This window comes from Labrus mixtus, chromosome 13 (genome assembly GCF_963584025.1).
Source record: "Labrus mixtus chromosome 13, fLabMix1.1, whole genome shotgun sequence".
In the NCBI taxonomy this organism is placed as follows: domain Eukaryota; kingdom Metazoa; phylum Chordata; class Actinopteri; order Labriformes; family Labridae; genus Labrus; species Labrus mixtus.
The window spans coordinates 14,729,403-14,748,342 of record NC_083624.1 but is presented as its reverse complement, the minus strand read 5'-3'; positions in this window follow the sequence as shown (position 1 = coordinate 14,748,342).

Here is an 18,940-nt window from a genome sequence, read left to right as displayed (position 1 = left end):
GGTTAGAATCTGCAACCTCCAGGGCCGTGTAAGTAATGGGGGAATGATAATAGTCTTTTATCTTTGCAAACGCACCAGCGAGTGTGTGGATTTAATGAAAATCAATGTTATATCAGGCGGGCAGGAATGTTTTGCTGATTTGACCCTATTTCACCCTATTCTCTCCAAGGCCCGCTAACAGTACACTTTCCATAAAATTGCACTCATGGTATTTATCATGTTACTTTCATCCAAAGCGTCTTATTTATTTGACATGCCAAGCAGCAGTCCAGAGAGTGCCATGCTAATCTCATGAACACATGTTGGCACGTCTAAAAGCATAAGCATATTATGAAACATGTCCCAAATGTACAAAACATCCACTGTGTCTGTTGGCACAAAAACAAAATAACCTCGTAATCTGTGATGAATATAATCTTCAACTGGAAAGATTCTTAATTGCAGACATCTTAGGTCTAGGATGATATCACTCCCACCCCGGCCCGTCTCCATTCCATCAAATGCAACAGAAAGCTGTATTTGTGACGCACTGGAATAGGAGATGTTGGCGTAATCCAATAAAGGCATTAGTGAACCATTAGGAGAGAGCTTCCTGGCTTTGGAGGGACACACACAGCCTTGTTTAGCCTAATAGAGCGTCCCTGTTAGCGTTTATTTATGGCAGCAAGATGTCAAACCACTTAAAGGTGGAATGTTGCGTGTCCATTAAGGCCGCCGTCCAATGGGAAGCCTTGAAATGAGATCCTAGAGCTTGGCCTCCGTCCAATCTCCTCGTTGTTACCCCTTTGAAAATTGAAATTGCTTTGGCCTTTTCAACCAGCAAAAAAAAGATTTGTGACTTAAACTTTCCTTCAAGCTAAACACACACTTACTGTCTTTATACTGTCAAAACTTGTCTTCACTCTTTGGATCCATCGTAGGGTTCAATGCACGTCTTTGATTGTTAAAGATTGCTGTCACTCTCCATGTCATATTTCGTACTGAAAACACAAATAACAAAAATCCAGTAAATGTGCATGTTACCTTACCTGCCTCCAATTTTTTTGAGACAACTGCGGCTGGTGGATCTGTATTTTTCAGTTTTTTTTATGGCCACTGTCGTCACTGTACTTATGTACCCTCAACAGCTATCACAGACCAGACCTGTCATTTGGGTGACCATTGGGCAAACAACTGGGCCTTTTGTGACCTCAATCTGCTCCTTGCACGTTCAACACAGAGCTAGTCATTTTATTAAACAGCTCTGATATGGCTGCAAAACATCGGGATTTGGGTCGGTCAAATAGAAAGATTATTTAAAACATTTTGTTTATTTGAATAAAAATCTTCAATATTTATCTGTTTCTGCAGTTTTTGATCATTAGAAGATCATTACTCTATCATTTGATTCATTGGTTCTGAATGTTTTTGAGCAGTAGGAATTTGAGGGTCTGACTGAATACAAAATATGTAAAATACAACATAGTGGTTTGTTAAATAACAAGCTACTCTTAAGATCAAATGTAAAACATAACATTAAATGTACATTTCTGGCCTCCTTGAAAACCATCCATAGTACTTAATATCTCTATTTTTCTCTTCTTTATTTAAAGATTTATGTTTGGGCTTATTGTAGAGACAGGGCAGTGGACAGTCATTGGACAGGATTCAAACCCTAGCCACCCGCCTGGAGGACCACAGCCTTCCTAGATGGGGCACGTGCACTAACCACTAGGCTACCGGTGCCCCTCTTTTCCTCTTTTTAAACATATGACGTTTTTTACAAGTCAATTTTCAGAGTCCATTTGCATTCAAACCAAGTCACTTTCACTACTCAGCCTCTCTGTCAAATTTGCTTTTTAATCAATCCAAGGTTCCTCAACCATGCATCCCATTTTTATCACCTACTGTGTATTTAACTCATGAACAGTGTGGATTCATGCGCAATCATTAACAGCCAGCTTAACCCTTTCACATGCTCCAGATGTCCCGACCTCACATTGAAGGTCAGGGCTCTACACACATTTCAACTTTGAACTCATGAATAAATGCTTGCCAGTTGTTTTATACAATTCACAAGCCCATAAGGAAGAATTAGAATGTACATAGGACCATTTTGTAGTCAATCTGAGTTGCTATACGCCAAGCCATTGTGCAATACTTATGTCTGTCAGATGAAGCCCGGTGTACACTGTATGATTGTAGAAAAGTCATGGTGGAAAGTGAGCTCACGCTGTACGACTGAATGGTTTAAGACCCGATTGTCAGACATGACCTAAGAGCTTACTCTGTATGAGTGAAATCAAGACTGAGTAGTCCCAATTGTCAATAGAAAACTCCCACAGACAGAGGTTTGTGTATTTCAATTGTCTCATACTGCATGACTGATGAAGCGCGATTGGGCTTAAATCCAGCCCAAATTTTAAATCAGTTGTGCGACTCAAAAATTAGGTATAAATTGTCTTGAAGTCGTAAAAGAGTGGTGTTTCAAACATGCAAAAAAAGATCAAACTTTTCACGGTTAGCTGCATGTACTGCAGAATTTTATATCTCGACTTTATCTGGATTTTCTTTCCTCCCAGCCCTCTATACTGTTTCTACTTAAAAGGCGGAGTGAGCTGATTGCTGAACGCAGCACAAAACATTCTGAAAAAATGAACTGAGAGCAAGCAGATGGGATATCACGAGACTGATGTGTGACCGTTGTGATCTATTTGCATGTAATGAAGCTGCTTTATTCTCACCAGTGTATGTTCTCAGCATTTTTGTTGGAGTCTGTCGCTTTGACTGCCGTTTTGGATTTCCACAGCGTCGCTTCTATGTCATGTCTTGCCTCCTGAGACCCCCATCCCTCCCCTTCGACAGGGGGACACTTCACACTGTGAGGTACATCTGTGAATGAGCAACTTAGGAAGATTTCAAGTGGCAAACAGTCCATGTGGGAAAACAGCAATAGAGAAATGGGCAGTTCATTTAGAAAAGTATTTTTTGTAAACTCTAACCCTCCTTACTGCTGTATTTACTTGACATGTCCCTCAGATTGAAAACACTGAGGCACTGGCTCAATTCAGCATCCCATCTTACTGATAACCCTCATAAGCTCTTGTAAGCTCTTGTCGATAAGTACATCCGAAAACTTCCTTCTTTGCTTCGCTGATTTCCTGGCTTGTTTGATCTCGACACAGCCCTCTTCACTTTGATGTCATCATGCAGAGAGGAATGAGTAGTCTTGAGAGCCGAGTGAAGCTTGTGTAACGCCAATCTCTGCTTTGCCTCTGATATTTGCAGCATCGGCTTGTCAAATATAATCAGCACAGGCCATCTAACATTTGCAGATTTTAAAATAAAGTCACAGAAGCTGTGGGGGTCGAATTACTGACGACTACAAATCAAGGAAATGTAATAAAATAAACCACATTTTGTGTGTGTGAATATATATATGTGTGAGTGTGTGTGAAGCCTGTTATCAAAGCCAAACATCAAATTCAAAGTGAAAGCATAACAAAAGTTAAGAGTTTTGATATTTCATGTTTTGGATCTGGATAGAAGAGCACAAGTTGAAAAAACTATACAGGCATGAAAATATTTGCTGTGACCAGGTGTTTATTTTTTATTCAAAGATTTCCCAAGAGAAACACTGTGACCCTAACAGAACACTGCATAATTGTTATCTGTGTGGTCTACCTCCCATTATTTTTGGATTCTTACACACATTTTCAGTAGGCATACACTTAGCCAATGTGAAGTGTTAACTGCTTCCAAGACTTCTCAGAAACCTGCTCTTTGTTAGAGGTAAATGAAGCTGTTAATGTGAGTCAATGACATACACAGTACAATATAAATATGCCGAGCTTAATCCTGCATTTATAGGTTTTTTGGGGGATGGAGCAGAGTCTAACTGCAAAACATATCATTGTCTACAATCAGGCAATCTTTAAGTGGTTTATACACCAAGTGGTACATTTTCACCAAGTGACAATGAATGATGTTACAGATCCTGTGATTTAAATGCCCAATATGAAACATGAATGAACCATATTAGTAAACAAATTGTTGTCAAACCCTTCATAATCAGATTGACATTTTAGCAGAACAAAATCAATGCAGCCTAGTGTTGTCTCCCCAAACTCATCCATCTAAGTTCACCATAAATAGCGAACATGTGAGGACATAAATGACTTCAAAATATTACCAATTTCCTCCCTCAGCTCACTGTCAATGTTTGATTTTAAAAAGTGAACTATGTTTATTTAAAAAAAAATTAACACTGACCTTCAAGGACATATTGGGATTTGGGGACACTGCAGACTCCATGCATCAGCACATTCTGATTTGAGTGCCTGGAGCTAATTTAGAGTTTGACTTGATGGAAGTGTATGAAGTGAAAATGTATTCAGACCAAGACGAGGCAAATGTGCCAACAAGAAAGATAATCTGCACTGTCTTTGTTTCATCACAACAGTTAACCAATAAAGGAATGTCTCGTAAAACCCTGTATGTAAATTGTGTGTCTTGAGTTATTACCACAGTGAGTGGGCGAGCATATGGATGAGGATATTGGGTCCAGCGAGGTTCAAATAGGCTGCAGCAGGATGCAGTGCTCCATCAATATCAGATTTTAAATTGGAAAAACGTTTGTGTGTCACATGGGGGCCGGACCAACGGGCCTGGTTGATGAATTGGCCGTCTTGGTGATTGATGGTCAAGGGGGAGCGGTCAGGGGGAAAGTTATGCCACACTATGTCAATATCAGGTTGTTTGCCTCTCATGCATAGGGATACCAGAGAAAAATAAAAGTGTGCACTAAGTACCCTTGACATGATCACTTTACTTTTTGTAGGTTGGACTTGTAGACAACATCAACATGACATGATTTAAATTGCTGTCCTGTGAAGAGCAAGAGAGGACGGCAAACAGGGCCATCCAATCATGCCCCCATTCAGATCATGTTCCAAGGCTTTGTACCCTGGAGTAAACAGGAACACCCAAGTGATTTTGTTGTTCTCTTTTACATCGACACTTCCAATACATCAGAGAAAACATGCTATGGAACACATTCTAAGCCAAGGATAAATGCTTTTAAATCTAAATAATGGAAAATCAAAGACACTCACCCAAAGAAAGAAATCTAGGAGCAATATATGACCTTTCTAATTAGCATTAGTTATGGGTCTTCACACTGCCATTTGACATTGTCTACACTTAATACAATCCCATGAGTCCAGAATGGCATAACATTAGGGCTGGGCTCCATCTGAGGGAGAGAGGGCTTTAAATCAGACACCAGAGACTCTATTAGTAATTCCAGTGAGCAGGGAAGCCTGTGTGATTACTGAGGGACCAGTCACTCTCAACCTGCTGATAATGATGACTCATTCAGATGCTGGCTGCCTAACAATGCTGACACAGAATCACAACCTCGTGACGGAATCAGGGCCTAATTTTTTTAAAGATCCTGCAGGAACCGGATAAGGACGAGCACCTATTTGATTGGATCGAGCATCTCTTTTGTCACTATTATATAAAATATTTAATGTTAATCTGCTCTGTAATGCTTTTATCTTTCATTTTAATAATCTGGCATCTCTTGCTTTTCTGCATTTTTCAAACTCATTTTAAAAAAAGGGGTTGGGGGGCAAAAGGTTAGATTGCAGTAAGGTCATGTAGGGACACCTGAAGTGGGAGTGTTTGATGCTACTGTCCGTGATTTGGTCAAGGCCAAGAGTTAATTGGAGTGAGCTGTTTTGGCCAAATTAACAGGTGTACACGTGTTTTTGAGTTATCCCCCTTCTGTGCCGCTGTTTAGTATTGATAATTAGCGAACTAGAAGAGTGAGTAAAGTATTGATGTTAATTTATGAATCAGTAAACGCTCCACATACACAGTATTTAGGTAGATAAGATAAGATAAAGATAAGATATAGTTTATTCATCCCAGCAGGGAAATTTAGGTGTTCCAGTATTGCATACATCTTGCGATGTATGCAAGTTGTTTCAAGCTTTTGGTGTCTAAATATTCATCCAAATAACTATTTAAAACCCCAAGATGTACCAGTGGGCATTTGAGCTGTGAAATGGTGAAATTGTTGCTGCGGCAAAATGAGTGTGTGTAAATGTGGAGCTGTCCAAAGTGCTGAAGTAGAACAGATTGGATATGTTCTCCTTAATGCATGACACGTTTAAATACTTCACATGCAATCAAAAGTGGAAATTATTGCTGTTTGACTGTAAAAATGTGCTGCTACTTCCTTTTGTTCTACATGACATCTGCAATTAATCTTAATTGAAAACAAAACCCAGTACATTGTGACTGACTCTTACAGTTAGTAATAATCATCTTTGTCTATTATGGGAACAGTCAAGGACTCTATAGCCATGTTAGTTGCTTGGTAAGGCAGTGCTTAGAGTCAAATGCTAATGTGTGTATATTAATTAATGTCAAGATGATAATGCTAACGTGCTTCTGATTAGCAATTATAATGGTGAAAATGTGCACCATTTCAGTTTGGTATGTCAATTTGCAAATTCAAGAATAAACACAAAGTCCACCTAAGGCTGATAGAGGGACAGACTCTATAGGATTCTTCTTCTGGGGACCATGACTGACGACACACAATTCCAAGGAATCTTTTTAATAGTAAAACTGTAGGACCGAGTACAGAACTGACATTGCCTATCTGACATGATGGCTAAAAATAAACAACAACTTCCGTGCACCCACCAACAGCCAGCACTTTGCTCATTCAAGGTGCAAACATTTTCACTCCACTGCCATTAAGACATCCATACCTAATTAATTTTAAATCTAGTGAAAAGTTATAAAAGATTTTCAACCAGTTCTTCAAAGTCTTTGGAAACTAAACTATAAAACGAACAAATAATGATGCAAATACACCTTATGTCTGTATGTTTATTTGCACCGTGCATCATAACGTGTGGCACGGCAAAATCAATTTCTTATATTCTGTTAGCGGAGCAGCTCAAGTGTTGCTTTGGGATTTCTTTATTTCTGTCATGCTTAACCTCCCAGGGAAATGAATTTCCTGTTCAAGTACCAAACAAGTACATGTGGAGAAGTTAAAAAGACATTAAAAAGATAAATTAATTGTCGCCTTGTGATATTTTTTATCAGCAGGTAAAGAGCTACAGCTTCACCGTCCATGTGTTGTCAGCCCAGTGACTGAGGAAATTGGGAATGATGGTCACTGCCATTGTGGGTGATTAAATGTGAATGAATGAGCACAGAGAGAGAAAAACAGCTCCCGCCATGCTGGGCTTTGTTGCGTTGCCTTTCTCCCAATGGAATAGAGGATGAGAGACTACCGACGGGAAAGTGTCACAGAGAACAGTAATGAATGGCAGGGGAGGGAGGAAAGAGGGGAGATGTGAGAAAATGGGTGGACAGATGGAATAATGGGGGAATGAATAGATGCAGGGAAAAGAGAAAGAAAAATGCAGGTGTGGATGAGATCAGAGTGATGATGACAATAGGGTCAAGCTCTTTTTAAAATGACAGTTTTAAGATACTGATTGTGGGAACACAAAAATACTGCAAATACAGTCTTTCCAAATGTGTCACATCACAGAAAAAAGTAATTAATTCTGCGGGGGCATGTGCTGCATGGCTAAATGGAACACAAACGATACCAGTATGCATATGTCGAGCCCTTACAGAGGGAGTAATCCAACGCACAATACCCTGGGATGTGCAGCTTTACATTTTGGGTTGTTGGGCTGACAGCAAAACCTTTTTATATATATGTATTATTGTTCACTCATTAAGCACTGTGTAGCTGTTAGTGACAGAATCAAAGCATACAAACTGCTTGATAACAGCGCCCTAAGCTACTTATCTTGTTGTCTCAGCACAATTAGAGTGCCATGTAATTGTTCCACCATGATCCGTGTGGTCAATCTTATGTAACTCCCGATCTGAACATTGCTCAGTCATCATAAAGATAAAACAATTACACACATTGATATTGCACATCATTGTGACATTATGGTTGGAGGGACTGTCTTTTTAACTGATACAATGCCGACAGAGTGAATACAACTCTATCCAAGCAGAGGCAGCTTCATGTTTGGAGCATTGGAGTCAAAGACAAATTTCACCAAGGGGACAGTGAAGTTTATGGATCCGTACCGTACCATATTGTGGCTAATTGCTCTACTTTAATTTCAGCTTTTACATTTTTTCTAGTTTAGCAATTACAGCATAATAATTATACAAAACTTATCAGGGGTTGCATCCCCAGCCCCTGCAGCTACATGTCCGATGTGTCCTTGGGCAAGACACTTAACCCCAAGTTGATCCTGCTGCTTCATTGGCGGAGTCTGAATGTACAGTATGTGAATGGGTTTATCTACTTCTGATAGTCACTTTACAAAGCACCCTCTACCATCAGTGTGAGAATGGATGTGAATGTGTAGGTGTGACCTGCAATGTAAAAAATGCTTTGAGGAGTCAGAGGACTAGAAAGTCACCATACAAGCTCAAGTCCATTTACCATTTAATATCTGAATAAAAAAGCTTTTTTAAGTAAGGCTTTGAGGGTGACATTTAGTCCTCAACAGTTAGACATAAAAAGGTGTTTTAATCTAAAAGTGAGAATGCATTGCTTGAAATGAAAATATTTATTTTTTGTTGGAAATTTGCCTTCACGTTTTTTTGTGTTTTAGATGATATAGCCTGGCAGCCACAGACAATATGATACAGGATAGGACAGGGTTAATCAAAGGGTCATTTTATTTTTCTAAATCTCTCATAAGGAGCAAAACACCCCAAAAAAAGTGCTCTGAAAATTCTCTTTATCGGCTTTTATATGCATTTTCTTCTGTTGGTAACCATAAATTAGACAAGACAATTTCTCTTTTGCTGGTAGCTGCCAGTAGCCTTTGACTTTAACCATACTTCACAAACCTTTATGTATAGTTAAAGTTTTTGAGCATCTGTGCAAACTCTTCAATCTGCATACAAATAAAAAAAAGGGATGACTGCTGCAACAAAGGTCCAAATATGTTTTGTCACTGTGCCAGTAATCTAGGCAAACAAAACTTGATAGCCTGCCCACAGTGTCAATAACCTGGAATTTGTCCAATATTTGCACTGCATGAGGTCGCTTGTTTGCCATGGCCCAGGTTAGGCCCGATTGGACTGGCAAGGTTTGTCATTTGTCTGATGGGGTGAAGAGTGAGACAGCGGGATCCAGATCTATTTCTGGATGAAAGCTGTGCCAAGGAGCACACAGGGCAGCATTTATCCCTTCAGTGTCTAACTACCTTGTATCTTTGCTGTACTTCTTTTCAAGTGTTTCATGAAAGGTGCCAAAAATGTAATCAGTAAGTATTTATTCTTAGCCCCGAGAACTTTTGGCAAAGTCTCCCTAAAGTTTTTAACGTTACATCAAGTCCATCAATCTTCTCTAACTACATATTTTTTTATTGAATACAAGTTGCAACGTCTTCTCTACTTCTTTTTTAAATACATTTATGATACTAAAAATGTTTCTTAAATGTTCACAAAAGGTTGTTATATTGAAAGGTGATAAACATATATGTAATTCCCCAACAAATCTTGGTAACATGCCTGTGTCAGACAAAGATTCATCCATAGAAAACCTTAGCTGGACTGATTAGTGAAAAGAAAAGTAAGAAAAGAGCAAGTAAGAGTGATGAAAAAAGGTTGTTCATTCATTCAGGATTTGATAACAGATGCAGCAGGTATTACACAAAGACAAGTGAAATAAGAGACCTCACAAATGAAAGATTTAGTCCAGGTGCGGAAATGTATTCTAATTCCTACTCTCACCATATCCTCCTGTGGAGAGAGCCCATCTGTGTTCACTCATAACAATGTACAGAATATAAATCTATACCCCTCCTGCTGCTCCCTTTCTCCATGCTACCTCCAATATGATAAAGCAGCTCTCTCCATGGCAGAGCGCTTGTGTAATGCGGCCCGCTCGTCCCCGAGGCTGTCAGGCATTAGCCACGCTAACATGGATACTGTCAGGAAGTGGAATTCATTGCTTCACTTCAGTCCCTTTTGCCAGCTCCATATTCCACACTGGTCGTTAATAGGAGATGGTGATTAAGATGGTAAATGACATTAGTAAAATACTCATAGATAGTTTATTCCAGAGGTCCATTACTGTGTTGGTACTTAAGCTGAGGCTTCATTCATTGGAGGAGAGAGATGACAGTTTCGAGCCTTAATTAACTAAAACCTCCCTAACCCCACTGAGGATCCAGATAATGCGGATCAAAAACATAGGGTTTTAAAATATACCATATCTGAACGGTCAAACATTGCAGGACGGCCATATTATGTAAGGGATAATGTATAGTAAGCAGATTGTTATGAAGCTGAATGGAACCCCAAGAGGGTGAACAGGAACCCGAAGCAGAGCGAAGGATCAGCCTGAAGGGGTTCACTCTGCTATAACAACTCACTCACTTTACATTGTCAAACTTATTATACGGCTACTAACTTAAGCAATAAAAGATTAACACCAAATTTTGAATAGCAAATGGATTTATTGATTTAGAAATTATATATTTCTTCTCCAAAACAAATAGAGTGTAGGAATCAATAGTTAGAGCTGCATCAATAGCAGCTCACATACAATTATACTCCTTGAGTTTAAATATGTCTCAAAGATCCCAAAAACATATCTGTGAAGTTTCTTGCTCAAAATCCACTCTGATCATGTATTTGATCATGCCTATGAACCCCTCTATTTCAGCCCTGCTCAGAACAGGCTGTTTCTGTAGCTTTAAATGCACATGAGCCGCGTCTGACCACGCCCCTCTCTGGAAGGGCTTTAGTGGCTCGGGTTTTCTTGCACCATGCCCTGTTGTGATCAGCAAGAAGGCAGGCTCAGAGGGCAGAACAAACACCTAGCTGTGGGAGTGTCACCCACCTGGGGGAAGGGTTATTGCCCTTTGTGATGTCATGAAGGGAAAATCGCCAAACGGCCTGTTTGAGCGCACATTTTTTGAAGAGTAGAGCAGGAAAAAGACGGAGAGGATGGACTTTTCTCATAATTGAAGGGGTCTGTAGACAGACTAGATACACCTATCAGTGTTAGAAACCATGCTGTTGTGTAAACCAAAAACTTCCACTGACGGTGAAGTGAGACAATGTGCACTGATACGCAACAGTTTGGACCTGACCTGATTTATTATGCCTTTTCACTGTCAGAGTCTGAGGACATTTTATTTTTTCATACTCCGGTCTCTCACCATTCCCATACCATGGTCCATTAGGGATTAACATGTGCCTCCTTCAGTTTCTTCGATTCCTCTGTCTCAGTGATCAGTTTCAGCATTTTTTTACCCAAATATACCAAAGTCAAATGAACAAGACTACTTTCCACGTATAAATATATTTAGTAGTATTAAGTTAGTCCATAAGAATGTTTTATTAGAGCTGTGCCACTACCACCTCCTGCTCTTCACAGTAACAGTTTGTTCTTCTTAACGAAGGTGTGCTATCAAGGGATAGCATACTGTTGCTATGGCTAATTAGCCAATCACATCAAGTATTTAACACTGTTTAACAATGAACCCCTTTTTGCAGAAATGTGAAGTGGAAGGGTGACTTTATCATGATATCCTGCACCACTTTATTATTTTCACACAACAATTTGTAGCCTCAGCTTTAGATCCAGCACCTCAATACCTCAGCATCAAAACATCCTCCCCCAATTCAGTGGCTAGCTGGGAAGATAATGAGCGTAATTACTCAGGAGACGAATGAAGTTCACTTCTTCACTTAGGAGAAAAGTAGCGGTGCTGTGTCTGTGCGAAAGTTCAACTCCCCATAGAGACAGGGCCACAGCGTTCAGTTGACTACTCTGCTGACCCACACCACAGGTATGGCACTGAGGACCGACGAGGGACTGTGGCTGTCATAACACTAGACTGTGGTTTATTAGGAGAGGGACAAATCTGAAGCCCAGTTTATTGTTACTTGTCCTCCAAGATGCTGCGTGCAATAATCCCCCACATCACTGTAACATATCTACACACTGTATAAATGTGTAATAGGGTTTCCTTTTTTCATACGGCACGATCTGCATATGTGAAAACAATGTTGAACTGTGTGATGGCTGAACTGGAGCTTCAGTATATTAAGGGATTTTAATTGAACTTGTAAAGGCACAGCATTGTACAAATATCAGCTTTGGAAATGACACATGTATGCAATGCATGAAAAGATTGAATATGAGAAAGTGTGCCCAGTAGCATAAGGAACTGCAGAATCACTGCCTGTAATCACAGAGAAACTAATCAAAAATAAGTAAATGGTTTGGAATTGTGCTGCCAATTTAAACATTTACATTACTGTTCAACTGCAAAAATGTTGAATAATTCTCAGATATACTCTGATTTTTTAGTTTCCCTGCCTGTCTGGATGCTTCAGCCTTCAATTTCTGATTCCTGAGGCAAATGTGACAAATGTAACATGAGAACACATAAAGAAAACCAATCAGGCATCAGGGTCAAGTTACAGTGTGCATATAGCACAGTTTTTTCTTCTTAAAAATTTGAATAATAATATTCCAAAACAAAACTAATAGACTAAATGCATGCTGCCAGTAACTTTACATTAAGTATCATATTGTAGAGACCTTTAAAATCCAATTGTTAAGGTTTTCAAATTGTCTATTGCTTCAAGCAAGCCGCCAAAGACAAATTTATTATGAAGCCAGGGGCTAACAATAGTGATGGGTAGCAGTCCTGTTGAATCTCACTGAATCATTAAATTCCTTTCATTAACGACATACTTCAGTACTTCAGTACTTGAAGAGCTCAAACTGAATGGTCCCACTCATTGAATTAAAACATGACCGAAGCTTCACATCAGCCAGTGGATTAAACAACTACACTATGTTATTGATGAGAAAGACTAGATTGAATCTCCTGTTTGTTTTAGAAACCTTGTGCTGCTCAAAGGCAATTTGTTTTTAATAGTTCATGTCTTAGATGGCACACCGTACACGGGTTGAAGTTTTGACAACGTATCAAGTTTGATTGTATGAAGGATAAGAGTTATGTATAATTAGGGGCTTGGCTGGTCCGACTGCAGTCAGGCGCGTAGTAGCTGTTAGTTAGGAGGCTTAAGGCCCGCTTCAGCTCCGACTCTTTGCCTGGTGTTAGGTTGCCTGAGGTTGGGAGGTTAGGTTGAGACATCATTTTAATGTGGCAACCGCCATCATCAAACCTTTAAAACATCCCTTAAGTAACCAATGGGTGACATGACTGTGACTACACCCTTGTTTCATACAGTCTGTGGTCCCACCATTGTAATTTAAAAGCAATCTGTAACCGCTCCATTTGCTTCACAAGAATATCATAACCTCAATTAGAAAACTGGATTTACTTGGTAAATATTTATTTCGATAATTTATTCTGTGTTATGAAAGTAAAATATCATCAGCATATTGAGAAATACAGTACAGAACAAAGACAGTAATGTCAAATATAATTTGCACCGCTTCAACTGGTTCATCAGTCTCTTTGAAATTAGCAATTAGCATGTAAAAACAACATGCCAACTCAAGCACTGGGATTTGGGAATTCTAAATTGAAATCAAACATGATTTGAATCAGTTCATAGGAACTGAAGAAATATCATCACGTTGTGCAATATACTGTTAGAAAACATCATTGTTATAAAAAAAAATCACAACAGCTGACATTGAGTGCTGTAGGTGTATGACACCATCTGCGTTTAACACCTGGCTTCAGTTACAATTGGGAGAAATATGTTAATGTAACAAATGGTTGATCGGCTGAGGGGGTTGAAAGCATTAAATCAAGTAATGTACAGCATGCACTCCATCCATCCGTCATTGAGTGAAACTCTTCACAAGCCTATCATCTATTTGTTGCATCTTTGATATAAAGCAAAAACTAACATCCTGCTTGTGGTTTGAGGACAGGTCATTCTTCCCTCAGTGGTATTTGATAATTAAGGAAGATATCCCAGAAGAGAAGGCTTTTTAAAATTTGAGAATGTAGAGATTGAAAAGGAAGTACACAGGCTCAGCTAACTGGCTTACAAATGGTTTGATAACCCTGGGGCTGGTGTTTTTAAGGTCTAAGGGCTCGGTCACACAAGCATTCATAAGTCGTAAATCTCAGACTAAAGTCCCTTCATTCCTATGGAAGTGGCACAGTGTTGCTCAGAGGAGGATAACACTTTGTGCTGTAGAGTTCACCTAAGACGAACTTAAGAGAAAAAGAAACTTGGGGGAGTGGAGGTACTTATACAGAAAGTTGCTTCTATCACATTTATATAACCACCCAGTGAGCCTTTTTCTGTTGAATCGACATTTAAAAAGAAGTCTATGGCCACTGCTGAACAGACGCTTCAAACTAGTTTGAAAGTCAACTTTTTCCCCTCACTATTGGAGGACATTGATTTAGCGTTCATGCTTTGACCAGATTTCACTGGGAAAACTGCTTCTGTCCTAAGATGCATCACAAATTCACACACAGAGATTGTCCAGATGCATCCCATGTTTTTTATAGCAGCTAAAATGATTTGTGTAAGTGAGCAGTGTGTCACAGTCACCAAGAAAAAAAAACATGCAGGAATAGACCTAGTTTGTACGTCAGGGAGACATGTAGAGACGGTGTTGGCGTTTGGTTTTACAGTCATATCAATTAATATCTATTTATCACATCTCATCCATTTTTAAATTCTTCATCTTCTGCTTCTGGAAACTCAGAGTGAGGAACCATGTGACCTTGAAGCTGATTTCAGTAGCGAAGAAAAAAAAAAGTCTGGGATTTGTTGGAAATTGGTTAAATTGACTAAAGGGTCAATCTCTCATGTTAATAAATGGATACATGTTTGGTTAAAGTACTGTGTGCAAGTCCATGTTCATTATTATGCAGCAATGATTTAAAGTGTGGAAAAACAATGTGTGCCCTGTAAACACAAGACTGTGCTTTTAATTTCTGACTGATGCTGCAATAGTTGCAGTTAAATGCAAATGATAAACAGTAGGCACCTCATGGACTATGATTTAAGTTAATGTGAGTTCATGATATGTAAAAACACTGCTACATTGCTGCTAGGCTTTATGCCAATCAGCATGTTAGCTGTTAGGGGTCTGGCAACTGTTCTTTTATAATCTGAGTTAATAAGGCCACATGAGGCGTCTATACTATTTAAATGTGTTTACAATGCCAAATAGACACATTGTACTGACAAACACTGTCCGCATATAGAGGCTGACAAATGCTTATAATTGTCATGCAAAAGATGATTCTGTAAATCAATGCAGTCATAAAAATGACTTAATTAGAGTGTTGCCTTAATTGCTGATTGGGTAATAGTCAACTCTTCAGTTAATGTGGTTGTCAACACAAGCCTGCACCAGTGTCTCTGGCTAATTCAGGATAAACAGTTAAATTGTTTTTGCAATCAAGCTGGTGAAATATTTTTTATTTTATTTTTGGCGGTAATAGTGTAAGGGAGTATTGTTCTGAAAAGCAACAAGGAAGGGTTCATTCTCAAGAGGTGAGCTTGGAATGACATAGCGTATGAGTTTAAAGTAACAAACATTCACCATCACAAGCTCCAGATGTCCTACAGGGATAGATAAAACAACAGGACTTTCCCATTAGGTTGTCCCCTGCTCTGTTCTACGTCCAATTGGTACGTTTTATGTAGCTGGACATCCCTGTAATCCGCTGGGTTTTCTTTATGATGTATTTCTATTATTCTGGCGTCCCAAAGGTGCAACATCATCAATGTTGTTTGGCAATCCGAGATTACCCCGGGCAATAAGAAGTCTTTCCACTTCTGCCAGACAACTAGTGCATTAGATTATTTGATGTCAGCAGCAACCCGGGATGATAAAGTGTTTCAAAGCGGGAGAGAATGTCTTCTCAAACATGTTGTAAAATCTTACAGGACTCATCCAGCCTCTCACAGCTCTGAGTGAACTGCTTTCTACTGTGCGTTCTGGAAGTATTACCAATAACAGATGAAAATGTCTTCATTGTATAACCAGATAGAATCGTCTTAAAGGTTAAGTTACGGTGTTCAATTCTGTGGTTTTATAGGATAAAGGAGTATGTTTGGGTGAAAGATTATTGTTACTGAAGAAATAATATTACAGGGTTCAGAAGTGTTTATGCAGAACATTTCAATATTTTGTATGAACTTTTAATGTTTTGTAAGATGTTCATATACATTTCCATCAATCATTAAATGCAAAGACAAACAACACTGAGCTACATAGATTCCCACAGTCAATATTTCTCCCCGCCCATCAATCTTTTGTTTTCTCATTTTGAGAATGGAAAGCAGTCTAGAGGGAAGCTTGCTTAAAAAAGCCACATGATGATGTTTATGGACATATTGCAAAGACTTGATAATAAGATTAGCAGACTGTGCTGCATCTACAAAGTATCTCAAAATCAGGGAACAAAATATGCAAAACACTTTAACATCAGAAGATGTTTTTCACCCAATGAATCAACTTGGAACCATCCAATTTTCATACAAAATGCAGAAACAGAGGCAACTTTTTGTTAATACTCAAAGTGCACATTTTTGGAGAAAAACACCACTTTTATATGTACCAAGAGATGTAGTCTAAAAACAATCTGCCCACGGACAGCAACATCCAGCATTTTGTCCAACCGGCTGCATAACATATTTTCTCATTCTCCACTTTTGGAAACAACATGAATGAGAGCCATTGGTCACAGGGGGTTGTTTTTACTCTGTACCATTTGGCAGGTGAGATTATACTGGAGAGTGTTTCAGGTACACCATATTACTGCCTGTCTCGAGCCAAAAAGACACAGTAAGAGCCTCAGTGCGGGCACAGCTGGCCAGCTTTCCATGGGCCTCAGGGCTTATGTAAATACTCTCAATGGGCTGAACATCGGTAAACATCCTTATCACCTTCCCCACCAGGTTTGCACGTTGTATACATCACCTTTCTTCAATGGATGTTAGACAAGTGATGGTGTTGGCCTGGTAGCCTATACGCAGATACCAACTCCCAAAAAGGGAATTATACAAGTGGAAGAAATTCTATTTTAGCTTTGACTACTTGGAGAAACAGAAAATATAGAGGACTTAAAGGGCTAAGAAACTCAGTACAACTCACTCTTTCACTGTTGTGTTAAAGGTTTGTGACTTTAGATAAGATTAAGGATTTCCACTCAGACTGGTTTAGCAAATATCTTTTTGTAAACTGTACACAGATTATAAATCCGCCATCCTCTTCAGAGGTATTTCTCATCAGTGCCAACCAGTACTTACATTTAAAAAACTCAACCTAAATGCTTCTAACCTAATCCAAAAGGATTCGTTCGTATAGTTTCATCCTGAGTGAACTCTCATCATTTGGAAAATTTAAATCAGTCGATGAAAGACTTTGGAATGCAGTTTTTTTCATAAAACTGAAAGAAAAGTTTAGATACTAAACATGTCCATCATCATTATGAGAACCATTTATCAAAGTCAAGGTTTGCACAGATTCAAGGAAGTTAGCCAAGTTTATGATGCCTATTGATCCCATATGTATGCATGGTGGCTGACAAGGGCAAATGATCCGGGTCAGAGTCCAGGCTGGACTCACTCTAGATCAGGGGTCAGGAACCTTTTTGACTGGGAGAGCCATAAAAGCCAAATATTTCTAAATATATTTCATTGAGAGCCATATAGTATTTTTAACGTATAATAAATTAAATATGTCTTACTTTTAATGCGACTTCTGGTGCTGCATGGTTTTGCTGATGGCCTTGTAGTCTGGTTCATACATGGTGAGGTTGAGCTTCATGCAGGCGTTGAGGCTTCCATCAGTTAAACGTGAGCGTAGGTTGGTCTTAATGTTCCTCATATGCGAGAATGACTGCTCACATGCATATGTAGAGCCAAACATGGTCAATACGGCAATACTCACACGCTGCATTGTGTGGTATGTCACAGGAAGCTCGTTCCAAGTTTTAAGAATCAGCTGGTCTTCAGGTTGAAGATTTTTCATTTCTGTCCACTTGTGTTCCCTCGCCAGCTCTGCTCGCTGTCGCGCAAGACTTTCCAACTCTACATTAAGTGACTTGAACTTACTCATCCACATGTCTGATGCCTTCAGGTCAGCAACTTCCAGCTCAAAGTCTCCGATAGAGAACCCGGGGATGGATGTCAGGTTGATTTTGTCCACTGCACACTCATGTGGATGAGTGATGAACTTGAAAAGACCAGTGCGCGCACGAAATTCTCCAAAACGTGCTTTGAATGACTGCAGGAGATTGGACGTAAAGCCAGCTAGCTGCTGGAGATCCAGATGTTGAGTGGAGTCACTTGCTAAGCATGCATCTCTAAATTGTTGCAGTCTTTCAAAGTGCAGATGACGACCTGTTTCAATGTCCCTGAGAAAGACTTCCAGCTTGCTTTCAAATGCAAACACTGCTTGTTGAAGGGATGAGATTGTATTTCCAATACCTTGCATTTTCACATTTAGCTGGTTCAGATGGCGAGTTATGTCCACGAGATAGTGAAACTGCAGGAGCCAGTCAGTGTTGTCTAGCTCAGGATGCTTGACGCCTTTCATTTCAAGAAAAGTCCGGATTTCACTCAGGCAAGCTGCAAAACGGCTGAGCACCTTCCCCCTTGACAACCAACGCACGTTGCTGTGTAAAAGTAGACCTGGATAATGATTCCCAACTTCTTCTAACAGAGCTTGAAACTGGCGATGATTTAAAGCTCAGGCAACAATAAAGTTGACCACTCGAATGACCAGCGACATCACCTCACCAAGCTCCTGGCCACACGTCTGAGCGCAAAGCGCCTCCTGGTGCAGGATGCAATGAAAACTTAGGATGGCTCTCTTTTCATGTTCACGGAGAAGCGCTACAAATCCTTTGTTCTTCCCCAACATACAGGGTGCACCATCAGTACAGACAGAAATAAGTTTATCCAT